This window comes from Eretmochelys imbricata, unplaced genomic scaffold (assembly GCF_965152235.1).
Source record: "Eretmochelys imbricata isolate rEreImb1 unplaced genomic scaffold, rEreImb1.hap1 Scaffold_29, whole genome shotgun sequence".
Taxonomy (NCBI): domain Eukaryota; kingdom Metazoa; phylum Chordata; order Testudines; family Cheloniidae; genus Eretmochelys; species Eretmochelys imbricata.
The window spans coordinates 346,535-368,735 of NW_027554341.1; the positions used below are offsets into that span (position 1 = coordinate 346,535).

The 22,201-nt window shown below is 57.9% G+C and overlaps 1 pseudogene; it reads left to right on the forward strand.

The window, feature by feature from the left end:
• Positions 1-8,503: 8,503 nt before the first annotated feature.
• On the forward strand, positions 8,504-20,753 carry LOC144258645 (von Willebrand factor A domain-containing protein 5A-like; annotated as a pseudogene).
• Positions 20,754-22,201: the final 1,448 nt, after the last annotated feature.

Here is a 22,201-nt window from a genome sequence, read left to right on the forward strand (position 1 = left end):
TTTTTTTAGGACAATTGCTTCCTTTGTTCTTTGGTCCTCTCTGGCCCTGAGCTTTGCTGTAATTGGCGCATTGCATGGCCTTGCACCCCTCAGTCTCAATTGGTCAAAGGAGGTTGCAACTGACTCATTTTCAACTACCCAAAATGAATGCTGGTTTATAGATGTAAATGGTTATTTATGCTCCAAAATTGAGTAGCTGTCCTCTGAACTGCAACTTTGTATAACATCCCCACTCCAACTTGGGACTTCAGCAGGCTTAGAACCTGAGACTTTCTGCACAAAAAGAATTAAATGTCCTCTTGCATTGTAGGAAGGAAATTGACAGGTACAAATCTCATGTGTTCAGTATTGACCTAAGTCTGCTCCCACTGACTCAATGACAAAAATCCTATTGACTTCCTTCCTCGGGAGCAGAAATAGGCCTATACTGAGAACTTTTGAAAAGCTCACCCTATTTAGCAGGGATTTTCAAAAGAGACGATGGGGTTTTGTTCACTTCTAAAAGAATCACAGATTGTGCTGAATGCCTAACACCCATAGGTCTCATTTGAAAATGATTTGGCTCCTGAATAATTTACAGGAAAAATGTTGTTTTTTCTGTTGACATTTTTCAGGGTTTTGTCAAAAGGACAACTCTTGCCCCCCACACACACCCAGAAAACAACTTTTGATTTGAAAATTTTCAATTTAAAACAACAAAAATATTAATTAAAATAAAATCAATCTTGGGCTTTGGATGCTGACCGTGGAAAAAACATGTTTCATTGACAAAAACTAAAAATTGTGTTTTTCAAGGAACACCTGAAAATGGAATTTCTATCCTGAAAGTTTCTTTTTGGTCCAAAAGCCACTTTCCACTGGAAAAAAAGTTTCCACAGGAAAATTTAGGACAAGCTTAAATTCACCCTGTGAGCAGGAAGGCTCCAGAAATGTAATAGCAATAGGATATTTTCAGCCTTAAACCGTTATTTCCTGCCTCTTTTAATTATCTGCTCTTTCTGTGCATCAAAATCATCTGTAACCCACAAAGCCACAGTTGTGTTTAATCAGTTTAATTTCATGTCTTCATTTGTTTTGGCAGGTAAAACAGCTGACCGCACTGGAAAAGGGCTATCACACCAGTGTGAAGGAATTTATTCTCCTGGGATTCCCTGCGACCCAATATTTGCAGATCTCACTCTTTGTGCTCTTGCTTGTCACAGGAAATGTGGCGATCATAGTCCTAGTGGCAACCAGCCGTCGCCTTCGCACCCCAATGTACTTCCTTCTCTGCAATTTCTCCTTCCCGCAGGTATGGCAGACCACAGCTTGTATCCCAAAGACGCTTGCCAACCTTGTGTCCCAAAGCAAATCCATCTTCTTCGTCAGCCGTGTCCTACGGATGTATTTTGTTTTCTCCCTAGGATGCACAAAGATTTTCTCTTGGCTGTCATGGCCTACGACTGCTATTTGGCTATATGCTATCCTTTGCTCTACAGCTCCATCCTGAACAGCACCAGCTGGCTGTTGGCTCTTGGTTGTGTGGTTTCCTGGCTATTTCTGTCCCAGCATTTCTGATCACCAGGTTGTCCTTCTGTGCCCTAGTGTCATCCATCACTTTTTTGGGGACATAGCACCGTGGATAGTTCTTTCCTGCACAGATACCAACCTTATTGATCCGGTGGCCTTTATCATCTCCTTCATCTTCATCCTGGGCTCCTGTGTCATAACCCTGCTCTCCTACATTTACATCATCTCCACTGTACTGACAATCCCATCAGATAAGGAATGGAGAAGGGCCTTTTTAACTTGCTCTTCCCATCTCACAGTTGTGATTATCTGGTACGGTTCGACCATTTTCCTACATGTCAGCCCTTCCATGCAGAACTCATTGGAATTGACCAAAATAGTCACCATCTTGAATACTATTGTCACACCCCTGTTGAACTCTTTCATCTACACACTGAGGAACCCAGAGGTAAAAGAAGCCCTGAGACATGTATTCAGGGAAGCGATGTTTTTCAAAATGTGCTGGAGGTCATTGGCTGTCACAGAAAATGTGGTGAAAGAAAAATGAGTCTGCACATGGAAGATATACCAAAGTTGATAGGGTACTGAAAAAACAACAACAATCCCTGAGGGCCAGAAGTCTAAAGATAATTAGCTGCCCAACTCCAATGGAAATCAGTGTGAGTTAGGTGACTAAATACCTTTAACAATCTGGTCCTTAGTGTCTCACATCCTTGAACATTTACGGCCAGATTGTTAAATGTATTTAGGTGCCTAATGGGATTTTCTATGAGTTTTAAGGGCCTAGATACTTTTTAAAACCCCACTAAGCACCTAAATACCTTTCAAAATCCAGCCCTTATGCATTATTATCCTCTTACTTTGTATTTAATTTAAAATGAAACAAATTGCACATGTGCCAATTATTTATTTCTATTAAGGCCTGGCCTGTGGAGAGGATAGAGATATCGACAGGCTTGGCAGAATTCAATTTTTATTTTTTATAATTTTGACAGAGAATATTAAGGTTTATTTGTGAGCATTTTTTTAAAAAAAATTGTCTATTTGTATTTTCACACTTGTGGGAAATTACTGTGGCATGTCAGACAACAAGGTGGGTCACAGAATAATTATTTAATGACAACTGGTTTTTTGGACCTTTTTTTTGGGGGGGGGGGTAGGTTGACGTTCTGTGTGGCGAAACTGGCATTTCCTGACATTTACTGATAAAAATTTATCCCTTCCAAACCGAGGTAAGATAAACCCACAGGAACCTCAAATCAAGACCCCAGTGGATTTTGAAGGGGATTCAGAATAAAGTTCCAGTTCCAGTTCCAGACTGGGTAAAAACCCAGATGGGTATTTTTGTAGGCTTCTTTTTTTCTTTGTTTTTAGTACACGGGCATTCCAAAATTTTGGAAAGATTGATTTCACACGGATTCTGCCGGTTTGGACTGAAAATATGTGAGAATAGCTTACAAAATTTTGATGATGTCAAAACTGAATCCAGAATCTTAGTCCTGATTCACCTTTAAAATCACAGTGTGAGTGGAGGGGGATCCCCACCCCCCACTCCCTGATACCCCCTCACCCTCGCTGCGAGCATCTCAGCAAGGAGAGGAGACGTTGTTAGAAATCATGAGATTGGCTTTAAATAATAAATGTTGGGTTCTTTTGATTTGCTGTCTGGTTTTTGAGTCTGTAGGGTGCACTTCATGTTTTTATGCTTTTCTCTGTAACCATGAGTGTGCCCTGGTGGCAAGAGGACTGGACTGTAACTAGGAGAATGAAGTGAGCTGTAGCTCACGAAAGCTTATGCTCAAATAAATTGGTTAGTCTCTAAGGTGCCACGAGTCCTCCTTTTCTTAGTTCTATTCCTGGCTCTGCCATTGGCTTGGTGGATGACTTTGGGCAAGTAATGGTGTTAGGGGGCTGTATAGTCTGCAGTCAATCAGGAAGTGAGTGGGTGGGTGGGTGTGTGGGCAGGGGGAAATGGGAACTGTGGATGGGAAAATTGGAATCATGTTTGGCTAACGGCAGGAATGGGAAGAGGGAGACAGGTGTAAGGCTCTGTGGTATCAGAGCTGGGAAGAGGGACACTAAGGAAGGAAACTGGAATCATGCTTGCTGGAAGTTCACCCCAATAAACATCGAATTGTTTGCACCTTTGGACTTCAGGTATTGTTGCTCTCTGTTCATGCGAGAAGGACCAGGGAAGTAAGTGGGTGAAAGAATAAGCCCCCTAACAAATGGCTTCTCTCTGTGCCTCAGTTTCCACATCTGTAAAATGGGGATAATGATTCTCACCTCCTTTATATAGTGCTTTGTGATCTATGGATGAAAAGAACTACCGAAGAGAGAGGGATAATGATTATGTAAAAGAAAATATGAAAGCTGATCTGTTGATTCAAGCAGTTGAGATTTGAAGAAAAACAACAAATATTGTGAGACAGACATTAAAAATCATAAGAAGATCCTAGCCCCACTGACGTCAACGACAGAACTTAATTTCAGTGCGGCCAGGATTTCACCTTACATTGTCCAGAATTTTATCTTAACCCAACATTCAAACCCTTTGAGGCTTGCCTGCTGTCTTGGGCCAGACCTTCAACTGCCAATTTACAGTAGATTAGCATCCAGTCTACCAAATGTACTTAAAACATACGGATGTGCTATGTATAATTAATATTGCTTCATAAAATAACATGGAACTGGTTAAGATTTTGTGCCATCTGATTTACCTAATATTCACATAAAGATCATTGTAAGTGGTCACTCACTGATTCACACAAGCAGTGTCCATGTTTCCATTGAATCTTGAGCCCATTGAGTTTCGTGAGTGTAAATTCTAACGTTTCCATGCACTCACAGGTGTTAGAATCATGAAATGCCTCCGAAATGTGGTGCTTTTGTGGATAAATATCACTTTGGGCCTGGTGGAGGCTGTTTCAAAATGTTAAAGGTTATGAAAGTGATATGTACAAGGAAGATTATGTCCCCAAATCGTTCTCAACCAATTTAGTTTATTCTGTGAATTCTACTTTTGTGAGACACTATGCACTTGATTAGTCTGAATATATTTATTGTTGGAATACCTAGATAGTACGATAAATTAGATTAGATAGATAGATGTGTCTGGGGACACAGAGAGAGAGAATTTTTGTTAACTGTGATCTCCATACAGTTAATACACCTTCATTTCCCCTGATACTTGAATAGAATTTTACTGGTAGCTTTGGTTTCTCTTGGCAAACATGGATGTTTCAAATGGAATTTCTAGACTGTGCTTCACTGGACCATCGGAGCACCTGAAACAATTCGGGAAATATCATTTGATGGTTCACAAGATAAAAGAATAATTCAAGTTACTGATTTCACAACATACTCAACTCAGTGTACAGTGATAGCAAGACACAGAAACACAGCAATTAATGTGAATGAGGGACCTGATCACCTCATACGATATGATTTTTATTGTGCGCTTTTTGTCTAATATGCAATATAAATCCCAGGCTCATGGTTTGAGGATCTGAGTATTTAAATTAAAGACTTATTTATCCTTCCTATGGAGTGATTATCAAGTTGGGATACAAGCTTGGGTACTGATGTTACAAAGGGACATTGGACCAAATTCACATCTGGTGTAACTCACTTGACTTTGGAGAATTTGCCCTAGTGTCTCACAGGAACAGAGTGGGTGGACAAAAAACTCCTTCAACATGAGTCCTATATAAATACAAAAGAGGGATACACATTACACTTTAAAGTAAGAGGACTGCAGTTACAGTGCAATGGCCCTCTGAGCTGAGCGGTGACTCCGCCTAAGGCTGTGACTTCCTCTGCCTCCATCAGAGGGGAAGGGCCCGTCCCCCTCCCTGCACCCAGACGGGTCCGGTGGCTGAGTTGAGAACCCAGCTCCCACCCCAGAGCAACCGGCTCAGGATGGCACGAACTCTCCTTCTGCTTGTGCTGGGTAAATGACCTCCCTCGGCCCACATCCCTTTGTCTGTCTATCTGGAGATACCCCCGCCCAGCATCCCTCCATCCCTCTGCACCCCCATCCCCTCCCTGGAGCTCTCTTCTCTTCTCTTCTCTTCTCTTCTCTTCTCTTCTCTTCTCTTCTCTTCTCTCTCCAGATTCTCTCCAGGCCGGAGTCCCCCACAGTCCTTGCTGAGAGGCTCACAGTGAGGGTGAGGGGGTATCAGGGAGTGGGGGGTGGGGATCCCCCTCCTCTCACACTGTGATGTTTGAAATTCCAAGGAAGGGGGGATCCCCATCCCCTGGGTGGGTCAGGCTGCCCCGTTCACAGGTGCCTCCTATGAACCTGCCCCAGCAGCAGCTACGGTCCAGAGCCACTTCCGTGGGGGTGGAAGAGCGACCCCAGCTGATGCCTGCTTGTGGGGTCCATTTGGTGGGTCCCAGCTCTGGCTGTAGGGGAGAAGATGCCCCCATCCCCCTGGGCACTACCTCACTGACAGCCTCAGCAGCGAGAGAGAGGTCTGGAGGGGCCATGGAGACTGACCTCCCACCTCCCCATTACAATGAGTCCCCCCTGGCCAGAGGTCCGTGGGGGTGGGGCTGTGTGTGGAGGGGGGGCCTCTCTCTGCCCCAGCTCTGGGCTCCCACCCACAGAGGACTCAGGGCCGGGGGGACAGATCCAGCACCATCCAGCGGGACATTAAAAGCAGGTTCTGCAGAGACCCCAGAGGAAACGCGGTGGGTGGAAAAACTCCCCCCTCCCTTCCCCACATCTGGCCGAGCTTCCTCATGTCTCTCAGATGCCTTCTCGCTATTGAGAGGCAGGTGTGACAGTCAACTGACGGGTTCTCGCCCCTCTTTCACCACTGCCCCTGGATGGAGAGTGTGGGGTGAATACCCTGATGGGAAAGGGGTATCTTGGAGTTGAAACATTTGCATCCACAATCCTTCCTGCTTTTTGCACCATAAAGGGACAGGAAGGAGCAAGGGGCAGTTTGGAGACCCCCTCTCCCCAGCCCCAGTTCAATGGGGGGACATGGCAGGATGTGTGGAGCGAAGAGTTTGCAGACAGTCCCTGGCTCCCGGGTGGGCGGGCGGGCGGCGAACTGTGCAGACGGTCCCTGGGTTATAGAAGCTGGGGACGGGGAGCTGGCAGATGCTCCCTAGCTGGGGGGGTGAGGCGTTTGCAGACGCTCCCTGGCTGGGTTGGGTGGGGGGGTGAGGCGTTTGCAGACGCTCCCTGGCTGGGTTGGGTGGGGGGGTGAGGTGTTTGCAGACGCTCCCTGGCTGGGTTGGGTGCTGGGTGAGGCGTTTGCAGACGCTCCCTGGCTGGGTTGGGTGGGGGGGGTGAGGTGTTTGCAGACGCTCCCTGGCTGGGTTGGGTGGGGGGTGAGGTGTTTGCAGACGCTCCCTGGCTGGGTTGGGTGGGGGGTGAGGTGTTTGCAGACGCTCCCTGGCTGGGTTGGGGGGGGGGTGAGGTGTTTGCAGACGCTCCCTAGCTGGGCTGGGTGGGGGGGGGGGTGAGGTGTTTGCAGACGCTCCCTGGCTGGGTTGGGTGGGGGGGTGAGGCGTTTGCAGACGCTCCCTGGCTGGGTTGGGTGGGGGGTGAGGCGTTTGCAGACGCTCCCTGGCTGGGTTGGGTGGGGGGTGAGGTGTTTGCAGACGCTCCCTGGCTGGGTTGGGTGGGGGTTAGGTGTTTGCAGACGCTCCCTGGCTGGGTTGGGTGGGGGGTGAGGTGTTTGCAGACGCTCCCTGGCTGGGTTGGGTGGGGGGTGAGGCGTTTGCAGACGCTCCCTGGCTGGGTTGGGTGGGGGGTGAGGTGTTTGCAGACGCTCCCTAGCTGGGCTGGGTGGGGGGGGGGGTGAGGTGTTTGCAGACGCTCCCTGGCTGGGTTGGGTGGGGGGTGAGGTGTTTGCAGACGCTCCCTGGCTGGGTTGGGTGGGGGGTGAGGCGTTTGCAGACGCTCCCTGGCTGGGTTGGGTGGGGGGTGAGGTGTTTGCAGACGCTCCCTAGCTGGGCTGGGGGGGGGGGGGTGAGGTGTTTGCAGACGCTCCCTGGCTGGGTTGGGTGGGGGGGTGAGGCGTTTGCAGACGCTCCCTGGCTGGGTTGGGTGGGGGTGAGGCGTTTGCAGACGCTCCCTGGCTGGGTTGGGTGGGGGGTGAGGTGTTTGCAGACGCTCCCTAGCTGGGCTGGGGGGGGGGGGTGAGGTGTTTGCAGACGCTCCCTGGCTGGGTTGGGTGGGGGGGTGAGGCGTTTGCAGACGCTCCCTGGCTGGGTTGGGTGGGGGTGAGGCGTTTGCAGACGCTCCCTGGCTGGGTTGGGTGGGGGGTGAGGCGTTTGCAGACGCTCCCTGGCTGGGTTGGGTGGGGGGGTGAGGTGTTTGTAGACGCTCCCTGGCTGGGTTGGGTGGGGGGTGAGGCGTTTGCAGACGCTCCCTGGCTGGGTTGGGTGGGGGGGTGAGGTGTTTGTAGACGCTCCCTGGCTGGGTTGGGTGGGGGGGTGAGGCGTTTGCAGACGCTCCCTGGCTGGGTTGGGTGGGGGGGTGAGGCGTTTGTAGACGCTCCCTGGCGGGGGGCGGGGCTCGCGGGGACACTCTCCCCCCCCAGCCTGGCTCAGGGCTTCGCTGCTCAGAGACGGAGCGAGAAGGTACCGGGGGTGCGGATCGGGCCCCAGTCGAGCCCCCTCCCCTGGGGGGCCTGGCCCCCCCTTCCCTTCCGTGTCCAGGGTCCCCCACCCCCTGGTCTGGGCCCATCCCCCGACTCAGGGCTTCGCCCCTGCAGAGTCTCCCCGCCCTGGCTGCGGGGCCCTGCATGCCGGGGCGGGTTTGGGGGTGTTTGGAGGGAGGTGACCCCGAAACGTTTCTGCTCCGCCCCCCGATCCACCCCCCTTCCCGCGCTTCTCCCTGCGTGGGTTTCCCAGGGGCCATCCCCGTGGCGCCCGGCCAGTGTGAGGACACAAATCTCAGCCCTCCCCTTTTGCACCGGGGGGCACCGGCCCTGACCTGCTCCCCACAGGCTCCTGGGGTCCGCTGGGTCCCATGAGGGGTCGGAGCTCCCCACCCCCGCCCACCCCGCCCTGCGGCTCCCTCGCACCCCAAGAAGCAGCTGCTGCAGCAGGAGCCGCCGCCTGGGAATCGGCCGAAGTTTCACGCCGACTCCCTTCCTCCGGGCGGGGAATTAGGCATCAGAGTTCAGTGCCGGGACCAACCGACCCGCCCCCGCGCCCCGCTGGAGCCCTGCCCCGGCCTCAGCCCTTTCCCAGCCTAGGGAGCGCAGCCCAGAGAGGCGGTAAATACCTGCGGGGGGAACGTGGCCTGTCTGTGGCTGGGAGTTGCAGGCAGATGAATTCAGGCGAGGAGGGAGGCTCACCTGTCTGGCGGGGAGGGGGGGAATTAGCTGCTGGCCCAACTCCCCGGGGCTCCGGTGGATTCTCCATCCTGGGCCATGTGTGAAGCCGGGCAGGAGGTTTGTCTAGAAATCTGCCTACGTTCCCCCCCCCCGCCCCCCAGGTGATCCCAGTCTCCCCGTCCCACCTTCCAGCTGGGAATTCTCCAGGGGGCTGGAGTGGTGGCAAGCAGAAACGAGGCTCGGAGAGTGGGGTTGGGAGCCCCTCTCGCTCACGGCAGCTCTGGCGTTCCTCGCCCCCATCCCACCCTCAGCTCCCCGCTCCTCCGCGGAGACTCCCTGCACGCCTCAGAGCCAGATTTCTGCTGCGGGAGAAATGAACCGGCTGCCGCCCTCTTACCCCGTCGAAAGGCAGCAAATCCAAGGCCCAGGCCAAACGGCTCGGGGGCATGGAACAAGAACGCCGGGAGCCCCTGGGCACGGCCAAGGGCTGCATTTCACCCCCGTTGGGGCAGGGGGGTCTATGGCAACTGCTCCAGCCTGGGGTGAAAGATGAGTAAATAGCAGGGCCGTGTCCTTGCCAAGAACGGCCAGGAGCTGGAGCCTGCTCCACAAACCTCTGCTTCTCTGCAGGGCGACAGTGGGGAGAAGGGCCTAGCCGGGTTAACAACCCCCCAGTGACCGAGCTGAGTCCCCTGCAACCCCTGTCGCTGTTCCAGGGCCCCCCTCCCAGGGGCTGGGGATAAAACCCAGCAGTCCTGGCTCCCAGCCCCCTCATTCTAACGCACGAGTCCCCCATCCCCCTTCATTCCGTCTGTCCGTCTGACCCCTGCACCTCTCCTTCCTTCCATCTGTCCATCCATCCCCATACATCCCCCTATGTTTCTCTCTCCATCCCCCAACTGCCAGCTGTACCCCAGTCCCTGCCTGCCCCTCCCTGCGGGGGGCTGGCAGAGTTGGAGCAGAGCTGTGACTCTGATCTCAGGAGCTTGGGCCTGTGGGACTCCCTGCCACAGGACCTGGCTGAGCAGAGGGGTGGGGCTGGGGTCTCAGAGCCATCGCTGAGTGTGTGTGTGTGTGTGGGGGGGGTGTCAGGGCACCCTGTGCCCATCAGTTTCCATGGGAACCCTGTATCTCACCCCCCCGACCTTCCCCTCACACAGATCCCCGACCCTGGAGCCGAGATGATGAGTTGCGGCCTCCTGACCAGCTCCAAGGAGCCGGGTGAGTCAGGGCTGCGGGGGACGGTGCTGTGAGGGGGAGGGTGGCCCCATGGCTGACGTGGCTCCTCCCCCCGGTGCCCGTGGGGGGCCTGTGGCTGATGTCCCCCTCCCCGCAGTGCCCCTGCACCACAGCTCGGTGTCGGTGTTGATCCGAGGCTTTGTGGCGGACGTGGGCTGCCAGCTGCTCTGCAGGAATGAGGAGCTGGGGTCCGTGGAGGCCGTGTTCAAATTCCCCGTGGACGCCGAGACGGCTGTCGACGCCTTCTAGGCCCGGCTGCGGGGGGCCTGCATCCAGGCCCAGCTCCAGGAGAAGAGACAGGTGCTGGGGGCGGGGGTCCCAGGGGGGAGAGAGGAGGGGACTGGGCTGAGGGGATCTCGGGGTGACCCCATCTCTCCCAGCAGGTGCATGAGCTGTACAGGGATGTGCTGGTCGGGGGGGGCAGGGGATCTTGGGGGACAGGGATCTCGGGGTGACCCTGTCTCTCCCGGCAGGCACAGGAGCTGTACGGGGACGGGGCCACCCGCTACGTGCTGCTGACCATGCTACACCCTCGCTACACGCCCCACAGTGAGACCCACAGATCCCCCTGCGCCTCTGCTACATGCCCCACTGTGAGACCCACGATCCCCCTGTCCCCACTCCGCGCCCTCCAGTGAGACCCACAGATCCCCTACCCCCATCACTGTGACACCAACAGACCCCCGCCCCCCCGCACACGCCCCATGGTGAGACCCTCCTGTACCCCAGCTGTGTGCTTCCAACCATGCTGCACCCCTTTTACATGCCCCATGTTGAGACCAGACCTTTAAGTGCCCTAGATCCCACATAGCTCCCTGTACCACATAGCCCCCAGAACCCCAGCTACACACCCCACTGTGAGTGACCCCCCAGCCTGTACCCCCTGAAACCTCCATAGCCCCTTCTACGTACCCCACAGTGAAAGACCCATATAGCCCCCATAATGCCCCATAGGCCACTACTGTGTTCCCTGCGGTAAGTGCGCCCCCCCCCCCCCCCCCCCCAGGTCTGCAGTCACCGCCCCAGGGTATATGACCCACCCCAGCCATCCTGAAATCCCCTGATATTCAAGCCCAATACCCCCCAAAAAACTCATACCCCCATCTTCCCCCACTCTCCCAGCCCCCTGGCCCTCACCCCGTGTCTCTCTCTGCAGGGTAGGATGGGGAGAACATCACCCAGGAGGTCCCACGGGTCCTCCAGGGGGAGCTGCCCTACACCCTGAGCCGAAGCGCCATGCTGCAGTCGCCCCACGGCATCGACCACGTGCTCTCCAACTGCCCCCTCACCCCCCTGAGCTATACAGCCGGGAACTTAACCACTGCCCAGGTAAGGGCTCACCTGGACACCTGGGTCCCAGCCATCCCTGCTGGGAGGAGGGTGCTGGGGGTGGGGCAGGGGGAGGGTTCTGGGCTGAGGGGTGGGTTCCAGGGAACGGGGCTGTGGGTGGGGGGAAGGTCCCGGGGGTGAGAGATGTGGTGTAGGGCGCGGGGTGGGTCCCGAAAGGGGGAGCATGGGCCAGACTCTTTGGGTGATTGAGGGGGTGGGGGATCGAGTGACAGCAACGGATCTGGGGAATTTCCCAGAAATCTGCCAGTTTGGGGATGAAATCCCTGGCAGTTGCTGGGCTCTGTAAGTCTTTAGTGTCTGGGATTTTCCCTCTCCTTGTTTCTCAATGGAAGTAAATGGAGGTGGGGGGACCAGGAAAATGTCACCCCCAAATTGGAAAGATTTAGACTCCCCAAAATGTCAAACTTTTGCAGTTTTTCACCAGGAAAAGCCAAGTTCCCACGTTGGCCTTTGGGGTTGTTTTTCCTTCTCTTTTATCCACCTAACCCGGGGGGCCCAGCCAGCGTTCCCAGGGTCTGCCCCTCACCCCGTCTCCGTTGGGGGGTGCCGGGCGCGAGAGCCAGCAGGACCCTGCCCCCCCCGGAACCGTGTGGAGGTGACTGTGTGTCTGTCACCCCCCAGGTGTCGCTGGCCCAGGCCCCCCCGTGGGACAGGGAGTTGGAGCTGCTGGTGTATTACACGGAGCCACCCAAACCCAGCGCGGTGCTGGAGGCCGGGCTGCCCGGAGCCAAGCCAGGTGCGGGAGGGGATCCTGAACCCTACTACCCCTGGGCGGGGGCGCAGAGGGGGATCCATAGGGTGGGAATCTGGGGAGGGTGAGGTAGGTGCTGAGCGGTGACATAGGATCGGGGGGGTCATGGTGCAATGAGGGGGATGATGGGGGAATGGGGAGTCCTAGGGCTGCTGTAGGTGGGTGCTGGGGGAATCTGGAGGCAGGCGAGGGTGGGGGGACAGGAGTGGGGGGTCTTGGCAGAGCTGGCGTTGGCAGGGCGAGGTGTCTGGGAGCAGGTGGGCACTGGGGAGCACTGCAGGTTTGGGAGGCATGGGGGAGAACTGGGGATGGGAGAGCAGGCACTGGGGAGCTGGGTACGGGGGTGGGGATTTAAGGGGAGAGGGGGTGGGAGAGGGACAGAGCAGTGGGGGTGGGTCTCTGGGGACAGTCATGGGGCTCTGAGGGGGTGGCTCACGGGCTCGACCCCATGCCCACCCTATTAGGGGGCTGGCCCCCATCTCCCCGCAGGCTCCCTGATGGGCGACCCGGCCGTGATGATGACCCTGCTGCCCAGAGTGCCCGAGGTGGTGCCGGCCCAGAGCCAGCCGGGGAGTTCGTCCTCCTGCTGGGCCGCTCCGGCAGCACGGCCTGCCCCATGGACGCAGAGACCTGTCCCGCCAGGGCATCAGCAGCACCAAGGGACGGCCAGGCGGGAGGCTGCGCTAGATGGGCCCGTGGGGCCGTGCCGGGGGAGCAGCCCAGGCTGGCTGGGCCCGTGGGGCTGGCTCTCCATCCGTCTGTCTGTCCCCAGGAGACCCTGGTCCTCCTGTTGAAGAGTTTGCCCCTGGGCTGTTATTTCAACATGTATGGCTTTGGGTCTGAGTTCGAGTCCTTCTACCCGTGAGTCCGAAGGGCAGGGAGGGGGCTGTCTGGGTTAGGGGGCAAGGCTGGTTAGCGGACAGAGGGTGTCTCTTAGTTAGGAGGCAGGGTGTGTCTGTGGGTTGGGGTCAGGGCATGTCTGTTTGTTGGGGGCAGGGGGTGTCGGTGGGTTGGGGACAGGGCTGGTTAGGGGGCAGGGCATGTCTGTCTGTTGGGGGCAGGGCTGGTTAGGGGACAGGGGTGTCGGTGGGTGAGGGGGCAGGGCTGGTTAGGGGACGGGGTGTGTCTGTGGGTTGGGAGTCAGGGCAGGGCTGGTTAGGGGGCAGGGTGTGTCTGTGGGTTGGGGGTCAGGGCATGTCTGTTTGTTGGGGGCAGGGCTGGTTGGGGGACAGGGGTGTCGGTGGGTGAGGGGGCAGGGCTGGTTGGGGGACGGGGTGTCGGTGGGTTGGGGGCAGGGCTGGTTGGGGGACAGGGGTGTCGGTGGGTGAGGGGGCAGGGCTGGTTGGGGGACAGGGGTGTCGGTGGGTGAGGGGGCAGGGCTGGTTGGGGGACAGGGGTGTCGGTGGGTTAGGGGGCAGGGCTGGTTGGGGGACAGGGGTGTCGGTGGGTGAGGGGGCAGGGCTGGTTGGGGGACAGGGCTGTCGGTGGGTGAGGGGGCAGGGCTGGCTGGGGGCAGGCTGTCCCAGCCCCAGACCTGTCGGCGCCCCCCGCAGGCAGAGCGTGGAGAATACCCGGCAGACCACGGCCGGGTCCCTGCAGCGCCTCCAGCTGCTCCAGGCTAACCTGGGGGGCACCGAGATCTTGGAGCCGCTACGAGCCGTTGACCGCAGCCCCTGCCGGGACGGGCACCCACGCCAGGTACCGGGGCGCTGGGGCCAGCCGGAGGGGCATCCTGGGGAGGGCCTGGAGAGTGATTGTGGGGCCGAGGGGTGATGTGGGGGGTCTCAGAGAGGGATGCGGGCCTGCGGGGACAGACTCACAGACTTTCAGGACAGAAGGGACCATCCTGATCATCTCATCAGGCCCCAGCTCCTCGCCCGCCCCCCCCCGCCCCCCTTGACACTGCTCAGCCCCTCGCTCCCCCTGGGGACAGCCCCACCCCTCAGGCTGAGTCACCGGCACCCCCAAACCCTGAGTTACAGGCGTCAGGTCACAGCGACGCCCCCCAGTTTCTCCGGTTCAAACCAGTGAGTGCCCCAGGCTGCCGAGGGAGACCAACCCCCTCGGGTCTCTGCCAGTCTGAGCCAGGGGAAAATCCCTTCCCCACCCCAAACGTGGGGGTCAGCTTGCCCAGAGGATGGGGGCAAGACCGCCCCCAGCCAGCCCCCGGGAAGGATTCTCTGCAATAACTCTGAGCGCCCCCCCACTCCCAGTGCCCCGCTGCCTCCCATGGGGTGTTTGCTCCCAGCTGTCGCTGTGGGCCATACGCCATTACAGGCCCCTCTTTGCCCACCTTCCCCCCCACACTCCCCTCAGAGGCTGTTCAAGGGGGAGACCCTGGGAGAGGGGATCGGAGAGGGGCTGGGGGCCCTGGGGGGCAGCCGAGCGGGGCCAAGGGGTTGCTCGGAGTGGGCCTGGGGCTCTGGGCCAGATGGGGGGCCACTGCCCCTGGGGGTGTGAGCAGGGCGTGGCACGTAGCAACCCCGGGGGGGAGGTACCTCTGTATAGAGCTGGGAGGGGCAGCGCTTTGTGCTGTGCCCAGCTCTGGGGGGTGCCCTGCAGCCGGGAGGGGCAGGAAGGTCACTGGTGGGGGGTCAGGAGGGAGCTCCTGGAAAAGTGCCCACAGCAGTTGGTGGGTTCTTGTCTCCAGGGGCCGGTGAACAGGTGATGGTTTGGGGTCATGCCTCGGGGTTGGGGGTCACAGAGATAGGGGAGGTCAGCAGTCCCCGTCTGTCAGCCCCTCAGGGGAAATCTCTGGGAGGGGAGGGATGGGGCTGGGGGTCTCTGGGAAGGTCAGTGGGGCAGACTCTCCAGGAGGCTGCTCCCGTTCCCAACAGGGAGGGGGTGTCTCTGAGGGGGTTGGGGTCCCTGGCTCTGACAGCGTCTCTCCCCCCGCTCAGCTGTTCGTGTTTACGGATGGGGAGGTAGAGAACACCCAGGACATCATCGCAGAGGACCCACAGGTAACTGGGGGTGCCTAACCCCCCCCCAGCCCTGCCCCCATTAGCATTGCCATCATGTGGACCCCCACCACCATAGTGCCCAACATCTGCCCAACCCTTTGCCTCACCCTGCCTCCCAGCCCCACGAGCATGGGGAGCCCCCCCCAGTCCAGCCAGCCCTACTGGCCCCCCTCCAACTGCCCTGCCCCCACCCAGCACTAGAATGGCCCCACCAGCTCTGCCCCTCCCCCTCCGGTCTCTGCCCCCTCCCCCCCCCCAGGTGCTTCTCCTTCGGCATCGGGGATGGGGCTTCCACGGCTCTGATCAAAGGCATTGCTCGGGCAGTCGGGGGCAGCGCCAAGTTCATCACCGGACAGGACCGCATGCAGCCCAAGGTGAGAACCCAGCAATCCTGGCTCCCAGCTCCCCCACTCTAGCCTACTAGACCCCACTCCCCTCCAGAGCTGGTGACACGACCCAGGAGTCCTGGCCCACCATGTGTGTGCCGGTCCCCTGCCAGGTGCCTCAGTCTCTGAAGTGGGCCCTGCAGCTGTCGGTGACTGGGATCTCACTGAGCTGGGATCTGCCCCCTGGGATCCAGGCGGAGCTGCTGCACTGGGACCCCGAGGTGATCTTTGCTGGGCAGCGATGCCTTGTCTACGCCCAGCTCCGCGGGCAGCCCCAGGAGGGAGAGCGAGGTCCCCCGAACTGGGGTGCCCGCAGGGCTCGGGATCAGTGACTGAGGCAGGAGCCCCACGGTCCCCTCCTGGGCGATAACTCTGGCCTCTAATGATGGCCATTGGCTGGAGCTCCCTGTGCTACCCCAGCCCCATTGTTCTGAATGGGGAGAGTTCACTCTGACCCCTAACGATGGCCATTGGGCCAGGGATCTCTGTGTTACCCCAGCCCCATTGATCTGTGTTGGAATTGATAAATCTGACCGCTAATGATGGCCATTGGGCGGCAGGTCTCTGTACCAGCCTGGCTGCATTGATCTCAGGGCAGGTCTACACTATAAGTTTTCATCGGTGCACCTGCACCGGTGTAGCACGTCTGGAGAAGACGCTCTAAGCCGACGGGAGAAGCTCTCCTGCCGACGTAGCACTGTCTGCACGGGGGACTAAGGTCAGTGTAACTACGCCACTCATGGGTGTGGATTTTTCATGCCCCTGAGCGATGTAGTTCTACCAAAGTATGTAGTGTAGACGAGACCTCAGTGGGGATCGATAACTCTGACCTCTAATGATAGCCACTGGGCTGGAAGTCTCTGAGCTGCCCCAGCCCCATTGAGCTCAATAGGGATTGTTATCTCTGGACCCTAATGACGGCCATTGGGCTTACTAAGCCAGCCCCCCAAGTGGTGTTCATTGGGTGTATTTGCCCCCTTTGTTCTGTAAGCTGGGTCTGAGGGGTCCCAGGGCATCTTCTCCCCCCTTGCAGTCCACCTCTGACCACCTTTCTTTCCCTGCAGCCCCCAGACATTCCCATGGGGGGCATCACCCTGCAGTATCGCATCCAGGACCAGACCTACCAGGAGACACCGCAGTTCTCCCTGCAGCCACAGGATGGAGACAGGTGACAGCAATGCTCCCCTGGCTCCCATCCCCCACCCCAGGCTGCTGGGTCCTGCCCCGCCACGTCCTCACCCCAGCAGAACAGAGAGAGGATGGGACCAGCCCCCCTTCTGTGACCACTAGACCCCACTCCCTTCCCGGGGCCAGGATAGAACCCAGGAGTCCTGCCCCCCCCATCCCACTAGACCCTGCTCCCCTCCCTGCAGCGGCTGGAACCCAGGTGTCCAGGCTGACCCCGTGAATCTCTCTCCCTGGCACAGGCTGCCCGTTCACTGGCTGGCCGCCAAGTCGCTGCTACTGGAGCTGGAGTGGGCCGTGGGCGCGGGGTCGGAGGGGGACGGACGCCGGGCACTGGAAGCCAGCCTGAGCTCGAGGGTCATCTGCTCCCTCACGGCCTACGTGGGGGTGGACGTGGAGCGGGGGCAGCTGGTGAGGTGGGATGTCCCGCTGGCAGGTAACCCCCAAAGCGGCTGGGGCTCCTGGCGCCAGGGGGGGACTCAGCATGTGGGGGGAACTCGGGTGGGAGGGGGAACCTGGCACTGGGGGCGGTACGGGGAGGTGGAGGGAACCTGGCGCCAGGGAGGGATCCCAGCACAGGGGGATCCCAGTGTAAGAGGAGGGGACCCAGAAGGGGCATGCAGGGGGCATCATGTTTATGGGGTAATGTCCCTTTGCCCCTCTCCCTGTCCCCCTGACTCCCGGGGGCTGTGCTGCCCCCTCCCTGCTCCAGGGTGACGGCGACCCCAATCCCCATACCTCCGGGGCATGGGGAGAGCAGGGGCACAAGCATGGTGAGACGGGGAGTAGCACCGCCCCCCACCCCAGCCGGAAGAGAGGGGTCTGTGCCAGACAGACGGACAGAAGTAGACAGGCATGCGGATACCCAGAGTCAGACCGGGACAGAGACCGAGAATCAGCCGACAGACCCAGACGGGGACAGGACGGAGAGACGCAGAGAGAGAAACAGACCCAGTCAGACAGACAGACCGACCCGGGCAGATGCAGGGACAGGAGGGGCGGGCACATTGCTGTCATGAGCAGACCTGGCTAGTAGGGGCCTCTCGCCCCCCAGCATCCTGCCCTCATCCATGGAGTGCAGCACCCACCCCTGCATCCCCTGGGGCTGGAGGAGGCGTCCTGGCTGGGGGGAGAAGAATGGGGCTGTGTGGACTGGATCTGGGGGTCACAGCCAGGGGGGAAGGGGCAAGAGCTGGGAGATCCTGGCTGTGATGGAGCTGCAGGGAGAGGAGGATGGGGCTGGGTGTGGGGGGGTCCCAGCTCGGGGAAAGGGGCTGGGGGGTATGGAGGAGGGGTCCCAGCGGTGCGTTGGCTCTAAGTGTCTGGGGGGGGGGCGGAATTCTCTTCCCTCCCTTTGCTTCTCTGGGTCTGTTTTCGTGTCCGTCTGTCTCTGTGTCTGTCCATCTACTCGCTAAATTTCGATTTCATCATGGACTATATGGAGGTGATAGACTGGGTCTCGATAGACCCCATCTGCGAGCGGCCGGCGAGCGGAGTGCGCCTGGACGAACCGAACCAGCGCAGCGTCTTCGGGCGCTTGTCCCGTGACTTGGCTGCGGCACGTGAGTACCTCTGCCACGCATGTCTGCAGCACCCAAAGTCCAGCGCCGGCCATCTCCTCCCTCGCAAGCGCCTGTCCTGGCTCCGTGGCCTCCCAAAGCTCAGCCGGGGGGGCCCAACACAAGGGCAGACAGTCCTGCAATCAGGGGGCCCCACCGGAGACGGCACCCCAGAACGGTGAAGGGGGCTGGGAGTCAGGACTCCGGGGGTGGGCAAACGCCAGGGTGACGCTTCATCGGGTTAGAGACCCATGTGCCCTGAAGGTCACGGAGCTGTGCAAGTCTTTAAAAACGACATAGAAAACGAAGGAAATTCCTGGGTGAAAAACCTTTGTGTCGCTGAGGGAGGGGGAATTCTTGGCTGTTTTTTTTAGTGTCATGAAGCAAATTATCTCGAAAGAAAATGAATAAAAAAATAAGGAAACCCCCAGGCAAAAAACTCTGTGAAGGTGGAATTTGGGGTGTGAGTTTGTGTCAGTGAGCTAAGGGGGTGTGTGTGGGGCGGGGATCAGTAGTTTCTCGTAACAGGAATGTCCCTGAGCAGTTCCCTCTGAAATAAAGCCAGAGGGAAATTCCCAGGCAAAAAAACCTTGTGAAGCTGGGTCTGAGCTTGGAGGTTTGTACAGGCGAGTTCAGGGGCAAAAGTCTTTCTTGGCACCTTTTGCTTTATAAACGAAGAAACCCACAAAAGGCAGAAATTTTAAAGTGAAGGTTACCTTAAAACCTGCATTTGGAGAGTCTGGAAATACAAAGTGACTGTAGCCCAGATAACTTTAACTCTGCCCCGTAACCCTGGCCCATGCATGGCTATAATATCATATAGACTCTGTAACATCCCATCCCCGCTACCCCTTTAGACTCTTGTGTCTCTCTGCGGATGTAGGTCTGTATCGCAGGTTGTAGTGGGGGATGGTCCCGGGGACAGACTGTGTTTGAGAAACACCGTGGGGTTGTGGAATTAATGCCTGGGCAGGAACAGTCACAGGGAGTTGGGTGCCCATCTCCAACTGAAAGTTAATTATCATCCCATGGGTGCAAGAAGGGGTAGAGTTAAGGATGTCTTTAGTGGGGTAAAGTGTGCAGAGGAGCAGGTTAAGGACACCCATGGAGGGACAGAGTTAAGGCCACACAGAGGGTGACAGTTAAGGTTGTTGGCTGTCCCCCAGCCTGGACAGGCCATGTCGCTGTTCTGTACCCACAACCCTGTGCCAGCCCCATCTTCCTGTGTCTCTCCCCAGAGCGGGCACCGGAGGAGTCTCCCTTGCTGAGGCTGGTGTCTCTGCAAAATGCCGACGTCTCGTGGAACCTGGACCCCTGGCTGGCTGCTGTGCTGGGGGTGAGCGAGACCGACGCCAGGGGGAGGATACCCAGTGAGGTGAGCGGGGGTGCAGAGGAGAGGGGAGAGATCAGGGGCAGGTGCCATGGGTTGGGCCTGTTCTCTGCTCCCAGATGAGATTGGGGGTGACCCAGTCGGGGGCAGGGGGTAGTCTGAGGGTGGCTGGATTCTAGGACTCCTGAACCTGGAGCCCAGTGGGCGAGACTGGCCCAGATCGGGGGGCTGGGAACCCCCCAACGGGATCGGAGCATTGGATCGAGGGGGCCCAGGGCCAGATGGAGGCGCCCAGGTTGGGCCCTGTCTCAGGCCATCTCTCTACTCCCTGGACATGGCACTGGGCATCTGGGTAGAGGGTCCACAGTGCTGGAGCAGGGGTGATAGGAACCCTCTGAGTCGGGGTGGGGGGATGGAGTGGGGGGGTCCCAAGGGAAGGGGGAGGGCTGGGTGAGGGATGGAGGTCAGGGGAGTGGGCCAGGCTGGGCGCTGACTCAGGCTGTCTCTATCCTGCCCCCCACAGGACGTGACCCCCAGCATCTGGGCTACGGTGCTGGCCATGGTCTGGCTGCACGGCCAGGCCGTGGGGCAGTGCGACGAGTCGAGCTGCTGGAGGCCAAGGCTGTGGGTTGGGTGCGGGACTGAGCAGGTGAGAGGGGGCCTGGGGGGTGGGGGGCAGGGACAGGATCCAGGGTCTCGACCCTGAGAGCCCCTGCCCCATGGGGCCCCTAAGCCTGGGCCCAAGGAACCTCCATCCTCACGCCCCTGTCCCCACGGCCCAGAGCCATGAGCCTGCCCCCCATGTCCCATAGCCCAGCCCCCTTCAGGGCCCTGAGAGCCTGTGCCCCATGGGTCCCAAGGCCCCCATTCCTGAGATTCCTGCCCCCGGGGGCCCCACAGCCCAGCCCTCGAGAGCCCCCATCCCAATCCCAGCACCCTTCTGGGGTTTCCGTGCCCCGCCCCCCAGCACCTTTACTTCCCAGGTTCCCAACCCCCACGCCAGTCCCCCACATGCTGTGAGCTCTGTTCCCTTTGCCCCCAGGCCCTCCCCTCGTTCCCTGGGCTGGTGTCTCTCCAGTGCCCCCCTCTCATTTCAGGGGCCCAGCTGAGCGAGTCCCTGGAAGCTGCCAATGCCCTGCTGGGCTGCATCGTTGGCCCTGCCATCTTCGGGCTCTGAGCCCCCTCCAGGATCCCCGCACCCACTCCCCAAACTACCCTGGGCGTCCAACTGGGAGCCCGAGGGCCAGCAGGGGACACTGGGTGCAGACCCACTTGGCTGGCCTGTGCCCAGCCCGGAGCAAACCCCCAGCTGGGATCTCACCACTGCCACCAATTCGGATGCATCTGCCTCCCACTGGCTGAAGAGGAGCGATGGCTGCCCCCCAGTTCCACCCCACTCCGACCCACTCTTGAGTAACCCCCACGCTGCTCACAGCCGCCGCCTCCTCTCTGCATTGTGGGAGAGTCTTCGGGATCGCCTGCATCAATGTTGCACATCTCTTCGCTTTTTACAAATGACTGAGGGGTCCCTCTGTAAACAGCCCCCAGCCCCCACCCCAGAGGTGGCTGCACTGACCTCACCCTGCCTGAGCCATCCAGTGTCAACCTAGTCCTATCTGCACGGAGTTCAGCTACTGGACAGCCAGCCAGACCAACCGGATCTTTGCTTGTCCAAAGATGACCTCCTTTTGTCGTAATGGCAGTTTTCTCTTCGCTGGACAATCCTGAACGCAAACACGAGCACAGTGATTGGCTTAATTCTTCATTTCCTCTCTGCCTAGGTCCAGACTAGAGCTGGTCAGTCATTTTCCAGCTGAACAGTGCTGTGTTGGCAAGTGCAATTCCGTGGTGAAGGCTGAAAGGTGGAATCAGGCAGCAGATGGAGGAAGCTTGCCCCGTGCTGCGTGTTGTGAATCCCTCCCCATTCACCAGCTGCTGAATTCTCTACCACAGGAAGAAATGCTTCAAAACCTGACCGTCCATCTCGACGGTTAATGCTCACGCTGTGTCCATCCTGGGCAGCACCGGGCCCTTCTCAGGACATCCTGGGACTCAAGCAAAAGATGAAAGACCTCAGCTGGTTAATTCCCTGGAAAGAAAGTGCTGTTTTTATCAAGAAACTGCAGGAACATAAGGAAGAAGCAAACAGTTTTCCCACTTCATGTTAGCCAGTACTGACCTCCTTTGAACAGCTTTCAGCATATGACTCTGTGCTGGGTGGTGTCCCTATTTCAGCCTTTCTGTGTCCGAGAAGGCAACTCAATAAATTCAATTTACAGCCACATTGTGCAGCTACTCCAGGGAAGGATTAAGATACCAGGTAATGGATTAATTGCCTTAAGGCCTGAAGGAATGCTGCCCTGGGACTGAGATTTCCCCAAAGGCCAGACGGAATTCAGAGATCTTAATTCTCACTTCCCACTATGAATAGCTGAACTTGAATACCAGCAGTGACACCCTGGTCCATTGAAATCAAAGGCGGTTTTGTCTTCGACTTCAAGGGGCACAGTATTTCAGCCCATATTACGAGGCTTTTGCAAATTAAACCCTGTGGCTGGGATTTTGGAAGAAGTGGTTGAGGCACCCAGTTCCAGGGGATTTGTCCTCTTTGAAAATCCCAACCTA